Consider the following 21,125-nt stretch of genomic DNA (forward strand, 5'->3'; position numbering starts at 1 on the left):
TGTATCTCTCAGCTTGTGTCTGACCAGACGGTGTGTCTCCAGGTGTCTCTGTTTCCTCTCTCAAATCTGACCTCCCTGGTACCCTCTGTCCCTTCATTGCTCAGCAAGAATGATTTGCTGTGATGACTGATTATTATTAATCACGGTTTGCTTGACAGAGGGGCAGAGAGGGTGAAGGGCAAGGACAGGACACTCACCAGACTCCTGCTGTCACCAGCCTGCCTGCCCTGAAGGCTGAAGCTTAGAACCAGGAGATTGCATTTCCACAGAGGGGTTTAGGAAAGAGGTGAAAGTTTTAGAGCTAGGAGCCATGCTAAGTTTCAATAGGGTGGGAGACAGGTGAGGACTATTAACAGTTTATTTAGCGTATGCTATATGCCTGGCCTCGGGCTTGACCTTTAAACTGCTTTTATCCCATTTCATCTTCTGAACTATCCAGCACTGGAGGTATTAGGATCCTCGTTTTATTATTACAAAACCGAGGCTCAGAGAGTGAAGTGACTAAGACAAGAGCAACAGAAATAAAGGGGCCAAATCCAAATTTCACTCCAACTGATCCCAAAATCCTCACTTTTCCCACAGCACTGTTAGTTTAGTTCTCTAAACTGGGCTGGGACTTCCCTGGTGGTCCAGGGGTTAAGAATCTGCCTGCTAATGTTGGGGACACAGGTTCGATCCCTGATCTAGGACGATTCCACATGCCTCTGGGCCACTAAGCCCTGGAGCCACAACTACTGAGCCCTGGCTCCTCAGTTATCAAAGGCCCTGAACACCGATAGCCCTGCTCTGCAACAAGGGCAGAGGCCACAGTGAGAATCCTGCAGCTAGACAGTAGCTCCCCCACTTGCTGCTGCTAGAAAAAGCCTGCATGCAGCAATGAAGACCCAGCACAACCAAAAATAAATAAATAATTTTTTAAAAGACTGGAAAATTAAACTGAGCTGATTTTCTATAGGGGGAAGATTTTGGAGCAGAGACCTTTAACATAGGACGATATACAATTCATTGATCCTCTGAAACTGGATGGAAGAGTGTGTGTGTGTGTGTGCGTGTGTGCGTGCGTGTGTGCGTGTGTGTGATTTCTCTGGGGGCAAGACTCGGGTTGCTTCTTCTAGGTTCACAAATTGTGTGGAAATTCTGAGTGCATGGAGGCTGGATATCCTGGTTTCAGGGAATAATCTTGAGCCTCATGGAGCCTGTAAGAAGCCTGGTTGGGTGGCATGGATGGAGTGAGATATTTCCGGTAGTGCGCACAGATAGGCTGTCGGTGTGTTGAGGCAGGTATCAACCTTCTTAGCCCTTGAGCCTGGAAAGACCTGGGACCACCAGAGACCCCAGGCTGGTGGCTTCTGGCCAGGGCAACTTCTCTCACTTACTCTGGGGATGTTACAAATCTAATGTTCTCAGTGTGATAGGATGCAAAAAAAGAGTGGGAAGAGTTCAATGGACCAAAGGATCAGAGTTGCTTATTGGGTTTGTGTCTCTTGGGGCCCTCTTCTCCTGTCCCATGGTGGAGGGATGAGAGGGAGTTTGTTCTCTCAGAGGGGAAGGAAGGAAGGATAGATATACAGAGTATGGAGCTATGGTGGGAGGAGGGTATCTCGGGAAACAGAGTAGGATCCTGGTTATCCCAGGAGTCTGAGTCTGGATGCTAATGATGGAGTGCTGAGGGAATTCCCAGGTGGTCCAGTGGTTAGGACTCTGGGCTTCCACTTCAAGGGGCATGGGTTCAATCCCTGGTTGGGGAACTCAGATCCTGCAAAGAGACCAAAAAAAAAAAAAAAAATTGGAGTATTGCACTGTATGTGTGTCCAAGAGAAGTCAGAAAGTACAGGATCCAACTATATGAACCCTCAGGCTCTGTCACCACCCTGACTCAGGTCTCTGTTTAGGGGAACTGATGGCTCCATCATCTGTGAGTCACCACCCACCATCCCCACTCCCTGTCTGATCCAGAGAGCAACACCTCCCCCATGTCCCGACTTAAAATAAACCCAGACTACCCTTACTACCCCCATTTTGCTCAGAGCACTGAAGGGGTGGATGAAGGGTGTTTGCTAGACATCCTGGGGACAAGACCAGTCCTGGGATGCTCGAGTTCTCTTGCTCTAGGGCTCTGAACCTAGGGCTTGAGATTGCACTCAGGTATTTCCGTTAGGGACCAAACTGGGGATTTTTCCAGGCTAGACTAGGTTTGGGAGGGACAGAGGGATAAGGATTAGGGGAAGGGCATTGATGGGAAAAGGGCAGGGCTAAGGGAACACTGGGGTAAAAAAAGTACAAGACCCAGGGGTCCAGAACAAGCAGATTAACAGGAAGGAATTTCCATCATTCGAATAGTGTCTTCTTTTCCAAACCTTCAGTTTTTCTATTCTACTTTTTTGCTTTTTTTTTTTTTTTAAGGCAACAGCAAAATGTAGCAACTTCACATAGGAAGTTAAAGGGGAAATAAGATTCTCTGGGGTGTCCTAAACAGTGGCCTCATTTTATTTGCTCACCCACCCCACCCCCATTATTTTCCATCCTTTTCCTCCCCTGTGTTGCCTACCTTTAAAGAAGAGAGGAGTGTCTGGAGCTTCTGGGCTCAAGGGCCTGGAAGCTGGAGGAGAGAGCCATCCGGGGTGGGAGCAGTGGGCGGGAGAGTCAGCTTCCTGGGATGGCCTTCCCAGATGTAAGCACATCTGGAGCCCATCAGGGAGGGACCTGGAACACCAGGATTCCCACTGCACACCCGACTGGGGCTTTGAGGAGCTAAGGATGAGCCAGGCGTTCCCTCCCACCCCCACGATTTGCCTGTCATTTCTAGCCCTCTCTTGGGAAGGATGACCAATCTCAGACAGGAAGTTCAGGCATTGGAAGGGCCGGGAGGAAGGCAAGAGGGCCACAGATTGCACCCAAGATGCAGAAATACTATTTCACCTGCTTTGGTTCTTTCTGGCTCTATAAAGGTGACAGTGGGAATTCCCTGGTGATCCAGTGGCTAGGACTCTGTGCTTTCACTGCCAAGAGGCCAAGTTGGGGACTTAACAACCCAAAAGCCTTGTAGCAAGGCCAAAAAAAAAAAAAAACGGATAATAGCAATGATGGCAATCATTGGACAATTTGGAATCTGTGTGTGTGTGTACAGCATAGGTATGCCATCTGTCCTTAAACACACAGTAAATTGACTGTGGTGTCAGGCTGGGGATGGGGGTTGGCATGTCCTCCTTCTTGCTTTTCATGAAAAGGCCCAAGTCCTCCCCATGACTTCTCTGGACTTCTGGCACGTCTCACTCCTCCACCCGCAAACAAACACAAACACACTCCTTCCTTGGCTGCAAATTCCTCCCTGTCCATCATCACCTTGTAATGAGCACATTTGTTTGCCAGGGATTGTGTACAGGGCTAAGAATAGGTCATCCTCTGGCCTTTCTCTTCAGGGACATGTAACATGTTGGGGTGCTGAATTAGGGGGTAAGTGGGGATATACATCGATCCCTGTGAGGCATCCATGCGTTCCCAGAAGTCAGCCCCAAGGGGACAATGAGAAGTCTCTGGGGCTGAGATTCAGGAGCTCAGTGATAGGGAGAGCTCCTCTGCACAGTCTCTCAGTCACAGCCACAGCTGGAGGGGGAACCAAGCCTTAGAAGATTAAAAAAAAAAACACAGAGTTTTTTTTTAAAAAACAACCTCTGGACTTCAAGGTTGTGGCTTATTGAGTTGAGATATCAATATAATAGAAGGTAGTGGTGGATACAATTTATTAGTCTGACATATAAAAAAATATCAGACTTCTCATGGACTTCCCTGGTGGTCTGGTGGTTGAGGCTCTGTGCTTCCAATGCAGGGAATTCGAGTTCGATCCCTGGTTGGGGAACTAAGATCCCACGTTCCTGCTGTGTGGCGTGGCCAAACTATATATGTATATATAAATGTAATTATATATTTTTAATATGTATTTTGGGACTTCCCTGGTGGCTCAGATGGTAAAGAATCTGCTTGCAATGCAGGAGACCTGGGTTCTATCCCTGGGTCTGAAAGATTCCCTGAAGAAGGGAATGACTACCCACTCCAGTATTCTTGCCTGGAGAATCCTATGAACAGAGGAACCTGGTGGGCTACAGTCCATGGGGTCACAAAGTGTTGGACATGAGTGAGCAACTAACACTCAGTCATATTTGGGGAGGGGGCTTCCTAAATTACCTGCAGCAAAGGTCTAATGGACTACCCACTTTCAGCCTCTACCTCTTCTCACCTCTGGCTTCAACCTTAGGTTGGACCTCAAAGCAGAAGCCAAAGGGAGGAGCTCCCTGACCTTTTGCCTTAGATCCCTTTCAATAGCTGTCCAGCTGCTCAGAGGTTGGGCCCTGGACTCCTCTCTGGTCTAGGTTTGACTAGATCTGGTCCCAGATGACAGAAGTGGGGTCGGGGGTATGGCTAGGGACTTCAGGATCAAAGATGGAGGAGGAATGTGTGGTAGATTGACAGGGGAAGAAGGAAAAGTTTGGGGTTTTGGTGGAGAGCCGAGTGGCTGGGGGAGGGGAAGGTGGAATGGTACTCTAAGCTTTTACCTCCTGGAGACCAGCCCTCCCTCCAGGCCACACCCTCACACCCAGCCTGCGAGGCTGGCCACACCCCTACAGCTGGCTGGGAAGAGCTCTGCCCCCCCATAAGACGATTGCTTACAGATGTTCTAGGAAAGGGGGGGTTGAGAGAAGGGAGGGCAGAATGGGGGTGCAGAGAAGGAAAAGTGAAGGCAGGAGGGGGTAATTCATGGAAGGAGAGAGAGAGAGGCTGTGGTCAGGTGGGGAAGCCTGTGAAGATGAGGAGGAGTCAGGGGGAAACAGCTGGAGAGAAAGGCCCTCCTCTCTGTGCAGCTCACCCTCCTCACTGCAGGCAAATTCATCTTCTAAAACCAAGGCTCAGAGGATGTTCCTTCTCAACGTAAGACCTTGCCTGGCTTCAACCTTTCAATTAAGAAAAATCTGTCTACTCTAAAGTGACTTGACTGAGCGACTAACACACACACACACATTTCTAGGTATATTATTCAAAGGCTTCCCTGGTAACTCAGTTGGTAAAGAATCTGCCTGCAATGCAGGAGACCCGGCTTCGATCTCTGGGTTGGGAAGATACTCTGGAGAAGGAAATGGCAACCTACTCCAGTATTCTTGCCTGGAGAATCCCTTGGACAGAGGACCTGGCAGGCTCCAGGGGTCACAAAGAGTTCGACATGACTGAGCAACTAACACACAAAGTGTCTAGAACTGCAAAGCACACAGTAAGTGCAGTGATCCAATTCAGTATACATGTTTGGTGTGTGTTAGTCGCTGTGTGTGTGTTAGTCGCTCATTCGTGTCTGTCTCTTTGTGACCCCATGGACTGTAGCCCACCAGGCTTCTCCATCCCTGGGATTCTCCAGGCAAGAATACTGCAGTGGGTTGCCATTTCCTTCTCCAGGGGATTGGGTGCTAACTATGTATAAAGCTCAGTGGGTCGTGCTGGGGGGAATGAAGAGGGAGAAGAGGTGGGGAATTGGGCTGGGATTAGACATAAATACGGAGAAGGCAATGGCAACCCACTCCAGTACTCTTGCCTGGGAGATCCCATGGATGGAGGAGCCTGGTGGACTGCAGTCCATGGGGCCGCTAAGAGTCGGATGCGACTGAGCGACTTCACTTTCACTTTTCACTTTCATGCATTGGAGAAGGAAATGGCAACACACTCCAGTGTTCTTGCCTGGAGAATCCCAGGGACGGGGGAGCCTTGTGGGCTGCCGTCTGTGGGGTCGCACAGAGTTGGACACGACTGAAGCGACTTAGCAGCAGCAGCAGCAGCAGGACATAAATAAAAGCAAAGAGATAGGGAGAGGCTTCCCAAGAGAGGACAGGCAGAGGGTGAGCCAGGAGTGCTGAGCAAGCGGAGAGTGGAGGAAGTAGCAAAGAGGTTCTTTGAAAGAGGGTAGGAGGGATGGAAGGGGAGAGGAAAGAAGGAGAGAAGTGAGAGGGGGGATAGAGGGAGAGGACCACGAGAGAGGGAGGCAGGGTGCAGAGCATGGGGGCGAGGGGTGGTGAGAGATGGGCAGAAAAGGGGAACACTTCCTGCTGGCCTCTGGCCTTTGGATGGGCAGAGAACCCAGAGGCCCATCTGCTCCCCACTCCCTTCCCATTGAGGACTTTCTATATCCTTTGTCATTTTGGGGGTCCTTGAATTGACTCTTCCTTCTCTGGTTCCCATCCCTCCCACCCTCATCTCCTGGGCACAGATTTCTGAAGTCATCTTCCTTCCCACTCATCACACTGCGTGGCCCTCTTCTCTGGGTTTCTTTTTTTGAAGTGGGTGGGCAGAGATGAAACAGAGCAGAGGTGCTTCCAGGACTGGTCTGCTCGGCACTCAGTGGCCCGCCTCCTTCTCCAAACCCGTGCAGGGCTGAGATCGTGTGTCAGGAGTCCCTCTGGCCCCTTGCCTGCTCCTGAGTCTCTGGGGTGGTATTTGGGGGCGGGGGGAGGGGAAAGGTCTGAGGTGGAAAGTCTGACGCTGAGTCCAGGCCCCCAGCCCCACTCAGACTGGCTGAGCTCATCTCTCCAAGCAACCACAGCTGGACATTTTCCATGTGATCACCTCAGGGAGGGGGGCTGGCTTCCAGAAACCCAGACATCACTGACTGAGTCTCACAGCGGGCTTGTGGACAGGCCACCCTCAGGTGCCTCTCACCCTACTCCTGCTGGGCTCAGCAGGAAAGGCCCTGGGGGGGAAGCAAGGGCAGAGGAGAGAGAGGCCTGGAGAAGAGCCAAAGCTGGGATAGATTTTGGGCCCAAGTTGGCCCAGGTTTCTTTATCCATACATGTGAACATTCACCATTTGCACTGGTTAGACAAGGAAGATGCAGTGTGACTGAACGCTTATGTGGGGTGAAAACCTGTGTGTGTGTGTGTGTGTGTGTGAGGTCTGAACACCTGAACATCCTGGGTCAGGGTTGGTGTGTATGCATGCATGGGTGGGGGTGTCTGTCCTGGGTGCTCAAAAGGCCAAAACTGGTGTATGTGTGTGTGTCACAGTATGTGTGACCGCCTTGCTCCCTCCACAGTGCAGTGGGGGGTTAGAGAGCTGCCTGCCTCGCTGTCATTCCATCCTTTCCCTAACCCATAGTCTTCTCTTGCGACCACAGATAACGGGAGGCTGAGAGAAAGCAAGGCAGAGAACGCCGAGAGGAATGGGTCCCTTCCTCCCCAGTGGAAGAAACAGGGGCAAGGGGCTTCCAAGCTGGCTGAGGAGGGGGTGATCACTGGGCAGTGGATGCCGAGGAGCTGGGAGAGCGGCCCCTGGCCACCTACCCTGAAGGCTGCTGAGCTGGAAGCGTTACAGCGTGTCTGGGGTGGGTCCCTACCCTTTTCCTTCTTCTCCCCAGCCCCAAGATGCTAGGACAGGCTGAAGGAGGTTGGTGGGGAGTGTGAGGTGGGGAGGCAGGGGTGAGGGTGGGCAGGAAGCCCTTGGCTGTTTGTTCTCTCTCTTTCCTGACTCCTTTGTGGCTGCAGACGGGCTTCCTTCCTCCCCACGGCACCTTGGCTCCCAGCTCATTTCCTCCCTTATGCCCTTAGCGCAAGCTCTCAACTTGGCACAGTGGAGCTTTTCAAGCTGGGTTTCTGGGCCTGGGGACCCCTCAGTGAGTGGGAATAGGGGCCGAGGAATGGAAATGAGATGCCCATCTGCCCTTCCCTCAACTCATTCAAGGTCTGTAACCTGACTAGAGTGATCATCGGAGGGGCCCAGGTGTGTGGTTACCTGGGGGCTGACTCTCCTCCAGCCTGGGATGTGGAGAGAGCCGGGCTGGAGAGACACCCCACCCCCACCCCAGCCTGGCTTCCCTCTCTGCGTCCCTACTTGGCTGTCCTTGCTTCGGTCTGCCCCTGCCCCACCTCCCACCTCCATCCACTGCCCTACAAGTCAAGGAATGTAAGTTTCCTCTCTCACCCTCTCATTGATTAGTCATGGGCACCCCGATCCCCACGGGAACCGTTACTCACCCTTGGGCCCCCCCTTAACAGCAGTCGTCTCCCCAGAACTGGCTGAATTCCTGTAGGAGGAGCTCACAGGGTTGACGTGGCAGGGAGGTAGCAATACGGGGGTAGGGTTGTGGGGGGTGGGGGGTGTCCTATAGACAGCCCAAGCAAGAGCCCCTCCCTCCCCCTACACACTGATACTTAGGGAGGTGGTCCTCCTGAATCCAGCCACTTTAATGGCCACGGAGGTTTAGGCAGAGGGGTGGGGCTGGGGTAGGGGACTGTGCTGTGACTGTGTGAAGAAGGGCCCAGAGCAACTGAGCATCTCGTCCCCTCACCGGTGCTGCCTTTGGGGCCAGGACCGGGGCCTGGGGCCCACTCTTGGACTTGGCTGTGTGCCCAGGCCTGGCCTCTGTCTCACAGAATCAGACAGGGGCCTTTCCCAATAAGGAGCCTCAAACTCTGGGTCCACTCCCCTGCTGCCCCCTCTCCCTCTCCCCTCCAACAGCTCCTCTGCCCTAAAATGGCCACGTTTTCCCTCCTTCCCTTCCCAACACCCTGGTCTGGGCCCCAGGGGAGAGAGGGGGGCTGGTTAAGGGTAAGACTGCACAGGGGCCAGATGGGCAGGTTTGGAGAAGGGTAATGGGATCCCAGGGAGAGAGAGAGGAATTGGGCTGCATGATCCAGGTATGTATGGGGGTGGGGGATGGAGACACAGCTTCCTGGAGTTATTGTCTTTCCTACATTGATAATAATAGCATAAGCTATTATTATACATACTATATAATATATATAAATATAAATATAAATATAAATATAAATATAAATATAAATATATATAAATATAAATATATATAAATTTATATATAAATATAAATATAAATATTATTGGGCTTCCCAGGTGGCTCAGCAGGTAAAGAATCCGCCTGCAACTCAGGAGATGCAGGAGATGTGGGTTCGAACCTTGGGTCAGGAAGATCCCCTGGAGAAGGGCATGGCAACCCACTCCAGTATTCTTGCTTGGAGGATCCCATGGACAGAGGAGCCTGGCAGACTGCAGTCCATGGAGTTGCAATTCAGACACGACTGAAGTGACTGAACACACACACACATACACATAAATATTAACATAGCACATACTTAAAGCTTTACATGTATTAACTCATTTAATTGGCACTGACACTCTATGAGGGAGGTACCATTGACCTCTCTGGTCCGATGAGGAAATCTGGGCACAGACAGTTTAAGTAACCTGCTTAGGGTAAGTAGCAGAGCTGGAATTCAACCCCAAGCAATCAGGCTTCTCTTAGGAGAAACCAGCCCACTTTCGCTGTCTGTGGAATAGTTGAGACTCACTGGTGGAGGCGTAAAGAATGCTCAAATGGCTTATGGGGCGGTGATGCTCACAGAAGTTGCTGGTCACATGTGCCTGACTATGTGCCTGACTGAGGTGTTTGCATGGATTCAGATTATTCACTCCCAGAGAGCCACTGATTCATTAAAAATAAAACACAAAACCAAACTGAACCCAAAATTTATTGTTGAGTGACAGGCAAAGGATATGCAGGTTAGCACAGAAACTAAATAAATGCGACTGGGGCAGGGAAGAAATGGAGGGCAGGGGATGAAAGGAGTGAGAAATGAAAGTTAGGAAAGAGCTAGGGAATGAAGAAGAAGCCATAGGATGTGTGTGGAAGGACTTCCTTGAGCCCTTCTCCAGCCTTTGCTTATGTTCTAGGCAGTTAAAAATAGTGACTTACTCTCCCCATTGAGAGGGAGAAAGAAAGAAAGGGATGAGAATTCTAGCCATGAGGGCAGACAGGAACCCCCTGGGAGAAATCCAGGTCTTTGACTTGGAAGTACCAGCTTAAACAAGACTGCCCCCTTTTCTTGCTCTCCATCTTGTCTTTCCTAAGCCAGAAGGATTGAACTAGATTATCCTTGAGGTTCCATCTCCAACACATGCAGATTCCTCTATGGGAACTCAGTGGGGAAAACCGGTGTGGGGGCTGGAGTCCTTGTGTGGGGCCAGGACTAAACAAACATTGGTAACTAGGATGAGCTCAGGGCTCTAGGGGAAAGGCTCTGCAGGGGGTGATGAGAAAGCAGCCAGGCCAGGAAAGGCCAGACCCCAGAACAGTGAATGGAGGATGGACTCATTCATTCATTCAGCTGTGTCCCTTTGAAAACCTAGAAAGCGGAGCTTCCCATTTGAGGAGGCTATATGAGAGTATGAGTTATAGATGTCTAGGAAGGGCAAACTCTTGGGTCCCTCCTCTATTTTTGAGGTATTACAGGAAAAATTAGCTGTTACCAAGTACCAGGTACAGATCTAAGCATTTTACATGTATTACCTCATTTAACCTAAAAAAAAAAAAAAAAAAAAAAACACACAACCCTGAGGCAGCATATCTTTCAGACTGATGTTCCTATGTCATCTTAACAAAGTTAACAAGGCCATTTGGTTGATGAGAAATCTGAAAAACCTGAAAAGGGGGGAATTAGATTTCTAGTGGGATTTTCTAGTGGGTAAAGGTGGGAGACCCTGGAGTTAGGGGACTCTCACTCCCCAGGAAGCTCTTTGCTGGCTCCAGGTTTCTAGATGGGTTTAGCAGGAGGGAGGGTGGGTGTGCCTTCCAGCCCTTGACAATAGGGAGAGGAAGATATGCACCGAGGTCACGTGACATGTTACTGATTAGGGAGAAAACGACATTCTGATATCTTGGAGAATGCTTCTTAGAGGTCTTTAGAGATAGAAACGACTATGGGGATTAACTTAAATCTGTGAAAGGAGCTTGAGAGGAGGCCAGAGGGAGAATTCTCAGTGAGCTACAGTGGCTCTTTGTTTCCACCAACTACTGGTCCAACAGCAGGAGAGAAGGCAATGAGATATACAGGAGGACTTCACTATTGTTTGGGGCTGATAGGGGAATCTTGCCTCCCGTGGTGACTGTAAAGTCAACGCATTCCTCCATTACCAGTCTGCCAGAGGTGGAGGGATGGTGGTTGCAGTGGTAGAGAGGGGGGATGGTGGAGAGGGAGATGGTAGTGAATGTGGGATGGTTCGCCTGCTTGACCTCTGACCAGCTAGAAAAGCCTGGGATTTCTAAGGAGGAGGAGGAAATTTGCCAAAATGGCACTTGAGGGGAGGGTCAGTATGTTTGGGCTTCAGTCGGGGGTGAAGTCAGAGACATAAATTACACCTCCCAACTGCCCATTTCCTCTTTGAGCTAAGTTCCCAGCCAAAAGCCCAGCTCTCCTGCCAGAGGAGTGAGTGCGGAGATGGGGGAGGAGCCAAGGAGCTGGGAGCCGGTGGTTGGGAATGGGAATCAGTTGGGACCTCGAATCTGGTCTCCTCAGGGTCATGAAATGCACTCAGGGTCAGGGCTGGTAGGACCGGGAGGCCAGAGATCTTAACTGAGTAATAATGAGAAAGGCTTATGAGGGTTGTAGATCGTCATTCCGCTCAGGACACACCCACTGCACACCCGGTCTGCCGAATTCTCCCCCACAAATAAAACCACTCTGACGTGCCTAGAGGCACAGATACCTCCATAGACAAGGGCTCCCATCCAGCTCTTCCCCGTTTCAGCTGCTGCTCCCTTTTGCCAGAAAACCCCAGATCTTCCTGTGAGCTGCACTAGAAGAAAGGAGCGGGGGTTGAAAGAGATAAGAGTGTCTTGGATCTCCTTTAAGATCTGGGAGCATCCTCCCTCGTGCTCTGCCTTTTGTGCGTCGTGTCTGCTGCCCCTCTGCGCTGGGGACAGGTCTGGAGGGTGTTCCCTCTCACTTTAGGAGAGACTTGGTGGCACCTGGGAATCAGAGTCATGGAGCAGGAGGCCTGATGGGGTATACATGTTGGGAGTAGGGCAGGAAATTGAGAAAGCAACTCAGACAATGGTGGTTTCCGCTGGCTTGGGTCCAGGTTGCTGGGTCCTGTCTGACCCTAACAGCACCTCCTACCTTTTCCTTTGGTCAGCTTCCTACTCAGTGCTTACTTGCGGGGAGAGACAGGAGAGGCAGGGTTCCTTTGGAAGAAAAGTAGCCCTTCTGTCAGCCCTTTTCCAAGTGACTGTTCTGGACTAAGAACAGGGATCGGGATCTGGGGGAATAGGTAACCTCATTCAGCCTGAAGCCATCCCAGCCCTGCCTACTCTTCTCTTCCATGTAAAGCTTGGCATGGCCCCTCCATGCTGTAGCTATAAGCACTTTGACGTTTAAGGGGAATCATGATGCTCTTATTTTGGAATAAGTTTACCCCATTCCGTTCTCTGAATTGTCTGTTTGCAGTCCCATTAGTCTGGAAACTTCAGTGGAACAAAGACTGTGTGTCTGTCAGTTGGTACAGGCCCTAGACCAGCATTAAGAAAATAATATACTATGCTTGGTAGGCAGAGTGACAGTATGGTAATAGTGGAGCAGGGGGGATCTTGGGAATGCTAGAATTTTTTTTTTTTTTTTTCCCTAGAAAAGGGGTGGGGTTAGGGCCATAGCTACCAGGACCACTTAAATGGGGGTAAACTGGCATGAGGCCTCCCTTCTCCCGTACCTGTGAGGACCAGAAAAAGCCTCTTTCCAACACAACCTCTGTTTGTCACTTGAATCTCAGTGTTTCCATATTGTCTCACTATTACACCGGGTTTATCTTTATCTTTGCTCTTTCCCATGTCTGGAATGCTCTGTATCATTCATCAAGGCCCACCCAAACCTTGAATACGCTTCCCTAGTTCATTCTAATTCTCAGTAATGTCCCACTGTTCTGAATTCCTGCACTCACAGTCTGGACTATAGTCTTCTACTTAATTATACAGGGTATTTATAAAATCTTTGTGCAATTTAGAAACAAAATACATTTGGATGTACCTATGAAACCATTTATCTCAGAATGGGACTTTAATCCATGTGGCCAGGACTCGAACCTGGCCAACACCCACAGTCTTCCAACTGAGATCTAAGACCTGGTTTCAGAACCTAATGAAGCTCAGGTTCTTGATGTCTCGTCACAGAAAGAATTCAGTGAGAGACAAAGGGATAGGTGAAAAGTGGACACTTCACAGACAGAATGTGGGCCATCGCAGAGGGCAACTGCTGCCTCTAAATGTGGCGTGGTTCGCTTTTATGGGCTGGGTAGTTTCATAGGCTAATGAATGGGAGGATTATTCCAATTATTTGGGGGAAGGGGTGGAGATTTCCTGGAATTGGGCCACTGCCCCACTTGTTGATCTTTGATGGTCATCCTTGGAACTGTCAAGAAACCTCTGGGTGTGTCATTTAGCTTGCTGATGTATTACAATGAGCATATACTGAGGAGCAAGGTTTATTTGCATGGTCAATCAAAGGTTAATCGAAGTTGACTTGTCTGCCACCTTGGACCCATTTGATTCTAATCAGTTTATGTTGTGTCCTTGGTTATGTCATTCTTTCAAAAATTGTGGCCTGCTCCCTTCCCTCCTGTTTCACATATGGTTCAGTTTCAGTTCAGTTCAGTCGCTCAGTCGTGTCCGACTCTTTGCGACCCCATGAACCGCAGCACGCCAGGCCTCCCTGTCCATCACCAACTCCCGGAGTCCACCCAAACCCATGTCCATTGAGTCGGTGATGCCATCCAACCATCTCATCCTCTGTCATCCCCTTCCCCTCCTGCCCTCAATCTTTCCCAGCAGCAGGGTCTTTTCAAATGAGTCAGCTCTTCGCATCAGGTGGCCAAAGTACTGGAGTTTCAGCCTCAACATCAATCCCTCCAATGAACACCCAGGACTGATCTCCTTTAGGATGGACTGGTTGGATCTCCTTGCAGTCCAAGGGACTCTCAAGAGTCTTCTCCAACACCACAGTTCAAAAGCATCAATTCTTCAGCACTCAGTTTTCTTTATAGTCCAACTCTCACATCCATACATGACCACTGGAAAAACCATAGCCTTGACTAGATGGATCTTTGTTGACAGAGTAATGTCTCTGCTTTCTATTATGCTGTCTAGGTTGGTCATAACTTTCCTTCCAAGGAGTAAGCATCTTTTAATTTCATGGCTGCAATCACCATCTGCAGTGATTTTGGAGCCCAGAAAAATAAAGTCAGCCACTGTTTCTCCATCGCATATGGTAGAAACAATTAAAAATATTTTATGAACGCATATTCCATACAGAATTTCTAATGCTAATGTTTGCTTTTTGTTGAGTTGGTGATGCCATCCAACCATCTCATCCTCTGTCACCCCCTTCTCCACCTGCCTCTTGCTTTTTGTTAATGTACTTTTAATTTGCAAAGGCAGAGTGCATTCTATACTGGAAAGCCCCGGGTTTGAATGCTGCCTCTCTCACTTAATAGATATGTGACCTTAGGAAGTTAACTTTCCTGGGTCTCAGTATCTTCATCTGTAAATGGACAAAACAACTTCCTCATAGATTTATTGGAGAATTAAACTAATATACTGTATGTAAAATTACCTTCCACAGTGCTTGACTGCACATATTAAAGCCTCATTCAGTTTGTCTGAGGAATCTGAAATCTATTCAAAGTCTGATGTGGTCTCTGAATGGAATGGAATGTATTTTATAGGTCAGTTCTCAACACAGATATTTCTTCCTCCAAGGAGCCTTCCTTAATCCCCAACCCAGTACCCCAGATTTCTCTGTCATAGCCTTTACCTCACTGTATGGTATATCATTGTTTCAGTTAAAATAGAATCTCCTGAAGTTGTTTAATTTAACAGCATTTTATGAAAAACTATGAAATTTGCCCCATCATGGCATATTCAAATTTCTTGCAGGTTTATATATATTCTACCTCTTTTGTTTAGCATAATATATTATTTATGGTAATTTTGATATCCAAGGTGGTTTATATAGCCAGACTCCAAGATGGCCCAAAAAGCCTCATCTCCTGGTATCCATGCCCGTCTATGTTCTCTTTCTACACTGAATCATGGCTGGCCTGTGTGATCAGCACAGTACTCTGGGACTGACATGTGTAACTTCTGAGGCTAAGTCATAAAAGACATGGCTGTTTCCACCTTGGTCTCTCTCTTGGTTTATTCGCTGTGAGGAAGGCCAGCCACCATGTCAGGGGGACACTTAAGCAGGCCTATGGAGAGATCCATGTGGAAAGGAATTGCGGTCTTTCAACAAAAGCCAGCACCAACTTGCCAGAATTTGAGTTCACTCCCATGAAGTGAGTGAGTTATCTTGCAGTATGCAGTGGCCAACCCCATCCAACTTTCAAATAACTACAGCCCCAGCCGATGTACTAACTACAGTGACATGAGAGACATCAAGCCAGAGCCACCCAGCTAAGTGGCTTCTGAGTTCCTGACCCACAGAAACCACGTGAGAGAATGCTTCTTGTTGCTTTTAAGTCACTTTTGAGGTAATTTGTTATGTATCAATAGATAACTATTGTTCAGTTGCTCAGTCATGTCCAGCTCTTTGCAACCCCATGGACTGCAGTATGCCAAGCTTCCCTGTCCTTCACCATCTCCCAGAGTTTGCTCAAACTCATGTCCATTGAGTCAGTGATGCCATCCAACCATCTGATCCTCTATTATCCCCTTCTCTTCCTGCTTTCAGTCTTTCCTAGCATCAGGGTCTTTTCTAATAAGTTAGCTCTTCACCTCAGGTGGCCAAAGTTTTAGAGCTTCAGGTTCGGCATTGGCCCTTCCAATGAATATTCAGGATTGATTTCCTTTAGGGTTGACTGGTTTGATTTTGCAGTCCAAGGGATTCTCAAGAGTCTCCTCCAACACCACAGTTCAAAAGCATCAATTCTTTCGCATTCAACCTTCTTTATGGTCCAACCCTCACATCCATACATTACTACTGGGAAAACTATGGCTTTTACCAGACAGACCTTTGTCAGCAAAGTAAAGTCTCTGCTTTTTAATATGCTGCCTAGGCTTGTCATAGCTCTTCTTCTAAGGAGCAAGCGTCTTTTAATTTTGTGGCTGCAGTCACCATCTACAGTGATTTTGGAGACCAAGAAAATAAAGTCTGTCACTGTTTCCATTGTTAATAAATAACTATTATAGGCTATCAATTCCTTGAAAGTGAAACTCTTTTTTTTTGGTAAATTTGTTCTTAGGGATTCATGTTTTTACCTATTTTCCTTCAAGTTATTAACATCTCCCTGCCCCCTCCCCCAAAGCTTATAGCATATTCAAATATGGGATGGAGTATGAGCTATGAAGGGCTTCCCAGGTGGCGCTAGTGGTAAAGAACCCACCTGCAAAGCAAGGGGTCAGGAAGATCCTTTGGAGGAGGGCCCAGCAACCCACTCCAGTATTCTTACCTGGAGAATCTCACAGACAGAAGAGCCTGGTGGGCTATAGCCCAAGGGATTGCAGAGTCAGACATGACTGATTGACTACCACTCACTCACTGACAGGGTGGAGGGGAAATCAAGAGAGTAAGACTCAGGCCTCATGTAAATACTGCAATTTGTCATTTTGGAATCTCCCCAGACTCCCTGTTCTCCATTCTGCAAAGGAATATTTTCTTAAGTCTGGGGATACTGGAAAGTATATCTCCTTTGGTAAATGAGGAATTTCCAATATCCTATGGAAACTCACTTGGGCAAAAGGAGTGAGGTAGTGTTTGGAGGGGAAGTAAAAGTAAAGGGATACCTCTCTTCACAGAATAAATTCAGGCACAGGTCCTTTTCTAGGGACCGGATGAACCCTGCACCAGCAGCCAGAGAACCAGCAGTCAGTCCAGTGAATGGGCAGGAGGGGACTTGAGTGAGGATAGGGAGTTCTGGGGGCAGTGGGGCAGGGGTCAGACACAGATCTACATTAGATCCAAACTCCATAGATAGTAATACAATGGATGTCACCCAGATGAGCACCACTTTCTTTTTGACACACAAGTTTTAGACTCTCTTAGTCACAAAGTTGACAAGAGTCTCCAGCCTTCTCAGTATACAGGAGATTGGGAGGTCTGGACCTCTGATCTTCAAGTCTCTGTGGTGGTGGGAAATCCCTGTGGCCTAGTGGTGGCAGTGGAGACAATGGATCTGGAGGGACATTGGGAACCCAGAACTTTCACTTCCCCCTCCTCTAGTACTTGCTTCCCTTAGCTTAGACAAAACTGTGCCTGGTCACATGGGGGTCTCTGATGCTAGACTGGTCACCCTCAACAAGGGAAAGTCAATGACTTCTTGAAACTGAATAGCACATGTTGGAAGAGGAAGATAGTCTAAATATCATCTAGCCCAACATCCTCATTTTACAGACAAGAAATTGAAGCCCAGAAAAAAAGAAATGACTTGCTTATGGAAATGTAGCTAATGAGGGATAGAATCCAGGTGGTCCTTGTCCCAAATTAGCTCCTTCTATCACAACACACTGCCTTTACCTGACTTCCATCTTACACTGTTTTATCCTTTTAACTTCTGACTTCAAGTTCTGGGTCATATTCAGAAAGGTCCATTTCCAGACTTTCTTTTTCCAGTGGAAGAGTAAAGAGCCCCTGCTACTGTTTTTAGGTAAAGTAGGGCATTACCCCCGCTCCCTGCCTCCCTTTCTCCTGTTGCTCTCAGAGAGGAACTAACAGTATGGAGGAGGGCTTTCATAAGTTCTGGGCTCCATTCAGTTTGTGCAGGGGAAGCTGACGGGCACAACGTTCTGGGATGCCCTTTGCCTTGGCAGGCTGACTGTACCCAACTGGATGTCATGGTTTAGTGCCCAATGGCAGGGAGGGTGCCCACCCATACATTAACTTGGTGCCTGGCATCCACAGATGATAGACAGTTGGTTGGATACCTATGCTGAATCCTGCCTGGTCTTCCAGTTCTTGTTTGTGTCACTTTGAGATTCATGTGTGTGTGGGAGTTTCAGAAGGGTCATCCCTCCGTGAATTTAAGATACTGGCATTTCCGGATGGGCAGGGAGGACACCTCACTGTCAACATAGACTCTGTGGCAAACAGCACAGATCCTGGATTCCAAATGTCTCGGTGAGCCTCCTCTTCCCATCTTTCTCCACTATAGAGTCCTTTGTGTCACCCCTTCCTAGCCAGAAGATGACAGGTCACAGTCTCAGGCTAAAGTTTCTGTGAAAGGAAAGGAAGTGAAATATGTGGGTTAGGATGGCTGGGGACTGGAGAGCAGCAAAGGCATCCTGCTTACTCTGCCAAAGGCTTCAGAAGACTCTGGAATGTACTTGCTGCTGCTGCTAAGTTGCTTCAGTCGTGTCCGACTCTGCAACCCCATAGATGGAAGCCCACCAGGCTCCCCTGTCCCTGGGATTCTCCAGGCAAGAACACTGGAGTGGGTTGCCATTTCCTTCTCCAATGCATAAAAGTGAAAAGTGAAAGGGAAGTCACTCAGTCGTGTCCGACTCCTAGTGACCCTGTGGACTGCAGCCCACCAGGCTCCTCCGTCCATGGGATTTTCCAGGCAAGAGTACTGGAGTGGGGTGCCATTGCTTTCTCCTGGAAGGAACTTACTACCCAGTGATTTCCACTGCAGTCTCAGGCAACCTTAGACTGTATTGCCACCTGCTGGACACCAAGGAGATCGACAGCCCTGTGTCATCTCTTAGACGGAGAGTTAACTAAAACTGCACAATTACACCATCTTTATTCCAAGGTTAAATTCTTCCTTCTCAGAACCTGTTGAAGTTAGTTTTCTCTCTTGGAAGTCTGCCTTTTCAGGACTGGAGTCTAGGGAGACCTTGGCGTCTCCCTAGGACTGGTTCTCTAGGGAGGCTAATTTCCCCCATGTGCTGTCCTTTATCAAAAATTCTCTCAGAGGCTGAATACAGAGCCCTGCGCCCTCACTCAGCTGCATGAGGTGGAGGGAGGTTGAAATTTATGTCCCTCCTCATACAGGTTAACTATGTCCACAAACAGAAAGCAGCAGGCAGATGGGATTGTGCTTGGCTCTAGATCACAGGGTCCCTGTTAGCCTCAGAGGCGGAAGGCAATCCTAGATCGCCCTTATTTGACTCTCCCCTGCCTGACCGAGCTATGGGGGCCAGTGGGGGAGTCCTCCACTGTGCTATTCGTACTTACTGGCTGTTCTCCTCTTCCCATGTCCTAGCAGAGACCATGCCACTAGAACCCACTAGCAATCACTCTGTCCATGCTGAAATCTTGGGTGAATTAACTCCTAGAGTCCCCAGGCTGCATCTTCAGAGGTGAAGGTCATTTGTAAGAAGTGTGTGTGTGCTCAGTTGCGTCCGACTCTTCACGACCCCATGGACTGTAGCCCACCTGGCTCCTCTGTCCATGGGATTTTTTTCCTGGCAAGAATACTGGAGTGGGTTGCCATTTCCTCCTCCAGGGGATCTTCCTGATTCAGGGGTCAAACCTGGATCTCCTACATTGCAGGCACATTCTTTACCACTGAGACACTGGGGAAGCCCTTTATAAGTAGTGACAACTCTCAAATAAATCTTTTATTGGTAAAACGGGACATCAATAAATACGCTCAGAATTGATCAGGACATATAATATCAATCTGTGGAGGGTATAGGGCTAGGCAAACAAATGACAGCAGATCTAGAAATCTACTTTCTTTTCCCAGCTGGCATTGTGATTTACCCAGGTTAAGTAAAGAGCAGCCATTTCTTTTTTATTTTTCGGATGCCTGACCTTGACTGAGGAGGATGTCCTTTAAATGTCTTTGAAATTGCTATTTTAGAAGGAAGAAATCGAGGAATTAGGACGGTGGATGGGGAAAACCCTGTGCTGCGTGTCGTGTACATCACGTCATCTGTGTACTAGGTGCCCTCAGTTTACTCGTTATGGCTGAAATGTATTGAGTGCTGGCTTAACACTCTTAAACACTTTAATGCATTTTCCATTTATACCTTTAAATGATCTTATGATTTGGGTACTGCACTTTATTATACTCTTGTTCTTAATCGCTACTAGGCTATACTCTTTGTGGTGAATGTGCAGATTTTAAGGACCCAGGTCCTTAAAACTCAAATAGTGTAATTATCTTCCTTGTAAATTCCTAAAAAACCTTTGCTCAAAGTAATATGTGGTTTCAGAAACTTTATTGTACCTAAGAATTATACAAGGTGTGTTGTGAAAAATAGATTCTTGAGTGCTGCTTCCAGATACCCTGATTCAGGAAATCTGGACCAAAGCCCAGCAATCTGCATTTTAAAATAGGCACCCAAGTAATTATGATGAAGGTGATATTTGGATTATGCTTTGAGGAACACTGCCTTTGACTATAAATGGCTTGAGGGTAGGGCTGTAACTATAACAAATCTTCATGTGTACATCCATTTTGGCTGCGTGTAGCAATAGATGTGATACTGGTGTTTATCATCTGTGGTGAAGAACTAAACCCTATTTACTCTTACGTGTGTGTGTGTGCACACAAGGAAGAGGTAGCCTTGAGCCTCCCAGTCTGTCAAAGGCCCTTGGAAAAGAGGCTATATGTTAAGTGGCTTTTCCTTTTGCTAACCTGAAATATCTCTGGGCAAAGGTTTGGAGAAGGCTGTACAATTTGACATATTGGCCCTGCTGTTTCTGCTGCCTTCACTGGAAAGGGCTGAGAAGAGGCTGTTATTTTTCTTTACCTTTTGAAATGCACAATGCAGGGGGTGGGGTGAAGGGAGGAGAGTCTGGGGACTAAGCTAGAGTTGGTAAACAGGCTTTGAAGAAAACTAAGGAAGCATATTAGCAGGAGAGAAGTGAAGGGCTGCACAGGGCCCCTGTAATGCCACAGCATTCTCTGAAGACAGCTTCAGTCGCTGCCGGGTGTCTCTTATTTTGAAGGAAATAACAACAACAAAAATCAGTATTGGCAAACTGACCCTTGGCTAACACTTGAAGATTTGTCTGGAAATTGTGCTCTGAAGAGCCATTTACATCAGAGAAGCAAGAGAATGAAGGACAAGTCTTGCAGGGAAAGAAAAAAAAAGGCCAAAAAAATACAGCAAGCACCTCAAATAGCCCAAAGGAGGTAGCAGGGACCTGGGGAAAGCTCTGTTTAATCTTTGGCCTAGCTACCATAGCCAGGAGGATGATTTTTAATGCAGTCTTTATAACAAGCCTGCCTTTTGAGGTTGTGATGAGCCCTTCTAGCTCTAGAATCAGTGATGGCTCTTTGAAGAATTTCCTTCCGCCTTCAACTCCTGGCGATAGATTAACTAAAACTCCAAACTGGGAAATTAGGGAACTCCGAAGCTGCTC

This window comes from Oryx dammah, unplaced genomic scaffold (genome assembly GCF_014754425.2).
Source record: "Oryx dammah isolate SB20612 unplaced genomic scaffold, SCBI_Odam_1.1 HiC_scaffold_29, whole genome shotgun sequence".
Classification (NCBI taxonomy): Eukaryota; Metazoa; Chordata; class Mammalia; order Artiodactyla; family Bovidae; genus Oryx; species Oryx dammah.